Genomic DNA, 6,655 nt, shown 5'->3' on the forward strand with positions numbered 1-6,655 from the left:
CCTGCCCAGCCCACTCCTCTCCAGCCCCCTTGGCCAGAACCTGCCCCAGGTGCTCCCTCCTGCTTCCCAGCACCTTTGGGTGTTGCTGGGAGATATTGGGGGTGCTGGGGGCTAGATGCCTCTGACCCCCCCTGTGGGTTCAGTAGAGCCCCAGGTCCCACCACGGGAACAGGAACACTGCAGCTCGAGGTGATGTTCCAGAGCCCCCCTCTCTGCCCAGGCAGACCCCTGCTCATCCCTGCCTCACTCCGTGCCTCAGTTTCCCAGAGGTACCCTGGGCATGAGCAACTTTGCAGGGATCCACGGCCACCCACCAGGGCCAGAGGAAAAAGACCAAGGTGCTGATGGGATCCTGAGCTCCCCTGAGGCTCAGCCCCCACCCCTCAGCATGCTGCTGGCCCAGGGACACCCCATCCCCCCCATTAGTTTCTCCATCAGATGGAGAGGCAGGAGGAGGCTGGTGGTGGGTGCTCAGCACCCCAGGGGCCAGCACTGGGCAGGATCATCTTTGCCTCCCCTCTCTGGAAGGATGCAGTGGACTGAGGACCAATGTCACCTCCCCTCAATGGATCCAGGGGAGCAGGGACACGAGGGACAGCTCTGCCCTAGTGCAGGAAGGTTCTGTCCTTGGGACAGGGGCTGGCAGGGAGAGTGTCCCCTATTCTTTGTTGCCCTATGCTCCTCTGCTGCCACCACAGAGCTGTCACCATCCCCCCCAGTGGGGTCACATTGGATGAGAGATGCTGACACCCCTGAGCTGGGACATCTGTGCCCTTCAAAGGGGCCATGTGCTGGCTCCTGGCTCTAGGGCTCATCCCTTGCCATCTCCCCACCATGGCTCATGGGATGGTGACCCCACCCCCCACCTGCCCCAGCTCCCCTTTGGGTCCCCTTTGCTCATCACCCCCCTAAAGATGGCCAAAACCAAGCCAATCCTTTTGCAGGGAGCTGCTGCTCTCATCAGGCTAAATTGGAGCCGATAATTAACAGCGGGAGAAGAGATCAATAAGGCAAACAAACGGCTGGCACTGCAGCCAGAGCCAGGGCCAGCCAGGCCAGGGTCCCTCTGGTGACCTGGGAGTGCCATGGAGCCCCCTCCAGCACCGCAGTGCTGGGTCTCTGTTCTTATCCTTCCTCTTCAGAGGAGGAGGAGGGTGGGGGATGCCGCAGGTGGGCAGATCCTGCTGGGAGCCTAACACCAAGATGGGGGTGAAGCAGGGGGGAGCCTCCCCCGGCACCCGGCACCCAGCACCCAGGGCACGCTGGACACAGAGCCGTCACTTGGGGCTGGGGAGCTCCGGAGCGGGAGAAGGAGTTAATTCCTCCACCGAAAAGCCCTTTTGCCGGCATTTCATCGCTAATGGAAGAGTCATGTCGGATTAGCAGGCGGGCGGGCGAGGAGGGGAGGCGAGCGGCCTGCCTGCCGGCCCCCGGCCCCGGGGAGAGCCGGGGAAGCCATGCGGAATGGCAGATCTGGGCCACTGTGCCAGCGCCGGCGGGGACCGCGGCCAAGGACGGGCACCGGGAGCCCCGTCACCCACCGACCTGTCCCCACGGCACCATCTCGGCATCCATCCGTGATGCAACCGCCCGGGGGGTCCTTCCTCTCCCTTCCCAACCACCCTGGGGAAATCGGGGTTCAGAAAACCGCAGACCCTCCCTGCGCGGTGGCTCTGGCGGGGCAGCTGCCGCAGCGATGCAAGAACTGAGGGCGAGAGATGCCCCAGAGCTCTGCCCCTCTGCCTGGGCAGATCCCACTATCAAGCGTGTCCCCGCCTCCCTCAGTGCCTCAGTTTCCCCGCTGAACCCTTGGGACACACCGCCGTGGGCACCACAGGCAGGGGCGGGGACGAGTTGCCTGCTGCTGCTAATTATTGTCACCCGAGTTTTTGTCCCCACCGCAGCCTCTCGGCTTCCAGCTATGATGTACCCACAGAGCCCCGGGGATGCTTTCCCTCTCTTCCCAACCACCCTGGAAAAATCGGGGTCCAGAAGCAAGGACACCGCAACCCCTCCCGGCGCGGTGGCTCTGGCGAGCAGCGGGGCAGCCGCAACCCAATAGCCAAGGGCAAGCGATGCCTGGGCGCTGGAAAAGTGGGTCAGGAGCATTGGACACCATGTGTTCCGCCTCCCCTTTCACGCTGCTTATCGCAGTCCTGATGGTAAATAAATCAGCCCCGTCTCCCCAGCAACCCCGCCGGCGGCCCGGTCCTGCCGGGAGCGGAGTCCAAGGTGAGCGCTGGTGCTGACAAAGGGAGCCAGAACCGCCAGCGGGACCCGGAGGATGGTGATCGTCCCGGCACCAGGACCCGGTTCTGGGAATCACCATCCCGAGCTACAGAGTGGTTGGTGGGGTGGGGAAGGTGGGAAGACCCGTTTTGTGGTGGGATGCTGCCCCTGGAGAGGACGCTGAGTTCCCTGCGCCTGCTCCAGCAAAGCCTGAGATGGGAAAATTCTGGAAAATTGACATATTTACCACCAAAAAACACATCAAGGGACACCTTTAGGGTGAGCGTGTCTCCAAGCCGGGCTCTTTCAGGTCCCCGGCAGCAGGAGCAACGTCTGAAAGCCTCAGAGCATCCCTGACCCACTGACCCATAAAAACGAGGCAACCTGGAGGGGCAGTGCCCAGTATCATCTGGCTGAGCCCCCCCGCTCTACAGGTAACCCCAGAGCTCCCCCGGACAGGGCTGAGCCCTCCTGGGCCGCCCTCCCAGCTGCTTAAATCAAGCAGATCCTTTTGTTTTGTGCTTTCATATTATTTAATTCTCCTCTCCTCACTTGCACTGCAGGGGCAGTGCCTAAGCCCGGGGCTTTGCTAAGCTGGGATCGTATTAAAGGAACAGAAAGGAAGAGAGTTTCTGGTGCTAAGCTGCTTGTGGTAACGGAGATGGATTTAAGGAAACTGCTCCCAGAGCGATATTATTGCCCAAAACCACCCATTTTTGGATGGATGCTGGGGATGCTGGGAAAAGCCCCGGGATTGTCTCCGTTGGGATTCTCCAGGCGTGCAGAGCTGGGGGGAAGTGAGAGGGAGGGGGGGGCTCCCTGAGGGCACCCACTGAGTCCCCCCCCAGGGCTGGGACCTGAGGCTGGAGCTGGGAACAGCTCGTCTGGGGCTGGGTGGTGGGTGGCTCACCTGGGCTTTGGCTGTATTAAAAGCTAAGTCCTCCGGCAGGGCTTTTTCCAGAGCGGCAGCCAAAAAGGTGCTTACGGGGCCGAGCGGGAGCCTGCCAAGCCCTAATTAGAGACGCTCAGCGGTGCGGAGTGTTAATACGCAACCTTTCGCCTCTGGAGGATTTAAACCGCAGTGAAATCGTCCCAGGGACCTGAACTCCGGGGTGGGGATGTTTGGGTGAGAGAGGGAAAAAAACTCCCTTCCCCTCCCAACCCCCCAAACCTGGGCAGAGCTTGCAGCCTGCCCCCCCAGCCCCTCGGTCCCGGGTGTCCCCAGCTCGGGTCCCCTGAGGGCTGCAGGAGATGTGGAGCTTTGGAGCTTTCCCCTCCCTGCTCTCTCCCTCACCCTTCTCTCCGCATTAATGTGTTAACTTTGGCCAAGAGCTTTTCCCACTGACCCTACTGATCTTTCCTATTTTGGTCCCTAGAATTAAGGGATTGCTGGGATTAACTTGTGCTAAAGCCTCCAGATCAGCTCTGGGGTGGGATGGGATGGGATGCCAGGTATGGGTGCAGGGGCAGCTGGGGGCACTGCCCGTGGAGCAGGAAACCAAGGGGTGGCCAATGGGTCCCGTGTTGGGGAGTGGGTGCAGCACCCCCACTCCAACAGCTCGAGTGCTCTTGGCTCCTGCTTCTCAAATCCTGGGTTCAGTTCTGGGCTTCTCAGGACAAGAAGGACATTGAGGGGCTGGAGAGTGTCCAGAGAAGGGAATGGAGCTGGGGAAGGGTCTGGAGAAGTTGTGAGGAGCAGCTGAGGGCCCTGGGGGTGCTGATCCTGGAGCAGAGGAGGCTGAGGGGAGACCTTGTGGCTCTCTGCAACCCCCTGAGAGGAGGTTGGAGCCAGGGGGGGTCGGGCTCTGCTCCCAAGGAACAAGGGATGGGACAAGAGGAACTTTTGGCACAACTCAAGTTGTGCCAGGGGAGGACTGGAGATTAGAAGAAACTTCTGCCCCTCAAGGGTCATTAAACACTGACCCAGTGTTGAATCCCCATCCCTGGAGGGGTTTCAGAGCCCTGGAGATGTGGGGATGAGGGACATGGGGTAGCACTGGACTTGGTAGAGTTGGGTTAATTGGAGCCAGGGGGGTCGGGCTCTGCTCCCAAGGAACAAGGGATGGGACAAGAGGAACTTCTGGCACAACTCAAGTTGTGCCAGGGGAGGTTTAGGTTGGAGCTGGGGAAGAATTTCTGCCTGGAAAGGGTTGTCAGGGCCTGGCCCAGACTGCCCAGGGCAGGGCTGGAGTCCCCATCATCCCTGGAGGGGTTTCAGAGCCCTGGAGATGTGGGGATGAGGGACATGGGGTGGGGGTGGTCTGGGCAGGGATGGGGATGATCTGAAAGGGCTTTTCCAGCCAAAACCATTTTCTCATTCTCCAGTTGTCCCCTCCTCAGGGTTTTGGGATGGATGCTCCCCAGCCTCCTTGTCCCCCAGGGTGACACCTCAGTGTCACTGGACTCCCAGAGCTCTTGCTGTTGGCAGCACAGAGGGATCCAGCCACCACCCTGTTTGATCAAATCAAAACCTGTTGGTCTGGGTTTTTGCAGTAACATCTCATTTTAGGGGTGAAAAAATCCAAAATCCACCCCAGTTTGGAAACTCCCCCACATACAGGCTGCCTGGAGGGACACCTCTGGTGAGTCCTTATCCCCCTCCCTGCCTTAGTCCCAGGCATCTTGTCCCTCCATGTCCCTCCATGTCCTCCATGTTCCCCCGGTGTCCCCCTGGGTCCCCCCGTGGCCACCACCTGTGGAGAAGCTGCATCACCTAAATCTGGCAATCAAAAAGATGGAGGCAAAGGATGCAGAAGGGGGGGGGAGGGAGGAAGAGGGGGGGGCAGGAATAGCCCAGCTTTTGAAGGGCTTGGAGATTAACTCAAGGCCACAGTGGAGGGCTCAGAGACTTTTACTGCAAACCTCATTAAGGCAGGAGCAGAGGTGGGGGGGGAAGAGCAGGGAAAGCTTCTAAGCAAGAGGGAAAATGTTTGATTCAGCAGAACAAGTGGGAACAAAAAGTCTCTCGCATCCCCCCGTGCTGCTTTATCTGTCTCGGGGGGGGGGGGGGGAGAGATGGGAGTTGGAATATGAAATCTGCCCCTTTTCTCTTTCCTCTTTACTTCCTAATTATTACACTGGAGATTCAGCAGCACCACAGAGTGCCCGAAAGGTGCTGAGCAGAAGGTGACACCTGGGGGATGACAGCATCGGGAGCCCCCTGTGCCAACCCCCCACCAGGCTGAGCCCCCCGGGCCAGCGGGCAGGGAGGGGGAGACATGGAGGGTCCCAGCTCCCTCCTCCAGGCACAGTTATTTGGGGACCATTTGTGCCAGGGCTCAGCAGCCCAGCCCTAGGGGTCACTGCCCTTTGCCCCCCCCCCAACCTGGGGACCCTTGGGGTATCTGCCATGACCGCTGGCCCCTGACTGACATCGAGGTCTGGACACTGTGGGTGCAGGGGAAGGGGGACAGGAGATGGAGAGGGGGGTGGGGGTGGGTGACAGAATTGTCACACGGGGTGACAGGAGACCCCAGCACTCAGTCAGAAGATGCTCCATCCCACTCCGAGGGGACCCACCGTGGGGTCCTCCCCCAGCTATCCCCAATCCCTTAATAAAACCTCAGCAGCTGCTAATTGCTGGGGACCCCCCTCGGGGTGAGGGGGGAGACCCTTCCCCACCCCCCCCGCAGCTCTGCCAGCCCTGACTCCAATTAGCTTCATTATCCCGCGTGGCCACTGATGAGGGGCTGAGTAATTGCTGCCCATGGGGGGTGTTGTGTAAGGGGTGGGCATTATGTCAGCGGGTCAGGCCATGGGGGGCTCTGCTGGCAGCTGGCTCTGGACCCCTCCTCATGCCCCAAACCTCCAACAGTCCCACCACAGCCCCCACAACCCCCTAGCCCACTGCCCCTGACCCAGGTGGGACAGGTATCAGCCTGCACAGGCTGCACAACCCATGAGTGCCTCAGTTTCCCCTTTGTACCCACTAACTTGTCCCGGGGTGCCTTGAGCAGCCCACACCAATGGCCCCATGCCAGTGCCAGGGCTGGTGACCGTGGTGGCTTTGGGGGGGGCCACATATCCCAGCGCTGTGCCCAGGTCCATCCATGGAGGGTGATGGTTTATCCCCAAGCAGGGGTTAACCCATAGCCTGGGGGGGCCACCTGAGGCTAGGGTGGGTGGCTAGTGCCCCCTGCAGCAACCTCTGAGCCTGGCCCTGGGGCTGCCATGGGGCACAGCCCCACGCTGGCACACGAGGTTTTGGGGCAGTGGTGTCACAGCTGCTGGTATCCAGATTCACCCGTGACCTGCTCCCCACTGGGCAGCTCAGACATTCCCGGTGGGAAACTGAGTCACAGGGAGGCTGAGTGACCCAGCAGTGCCCACGGTGGGGACCCAGCTCTGCCTGCCGGCCATGCCAGGGCTCAGTGGCATGGGGCGCCTGGCACAGCCCCACAGGGGGGGCTTGGGGGCTGTCCCCAAT

This window comes from Calypte anna, chromosome 28 (genome assembly GCF_003957555.1).
Source record: "Calypte anna isolate BGI_N300 chromosome 28, bCalAnn1_v1.p, whole genome shotgun sequence".
Taxonomy (NCBI): Eukaryota; Metazoa; Chordata; class Aves; order Apodiformes; family Trochilidae; genus Calypte; species Calypte anna.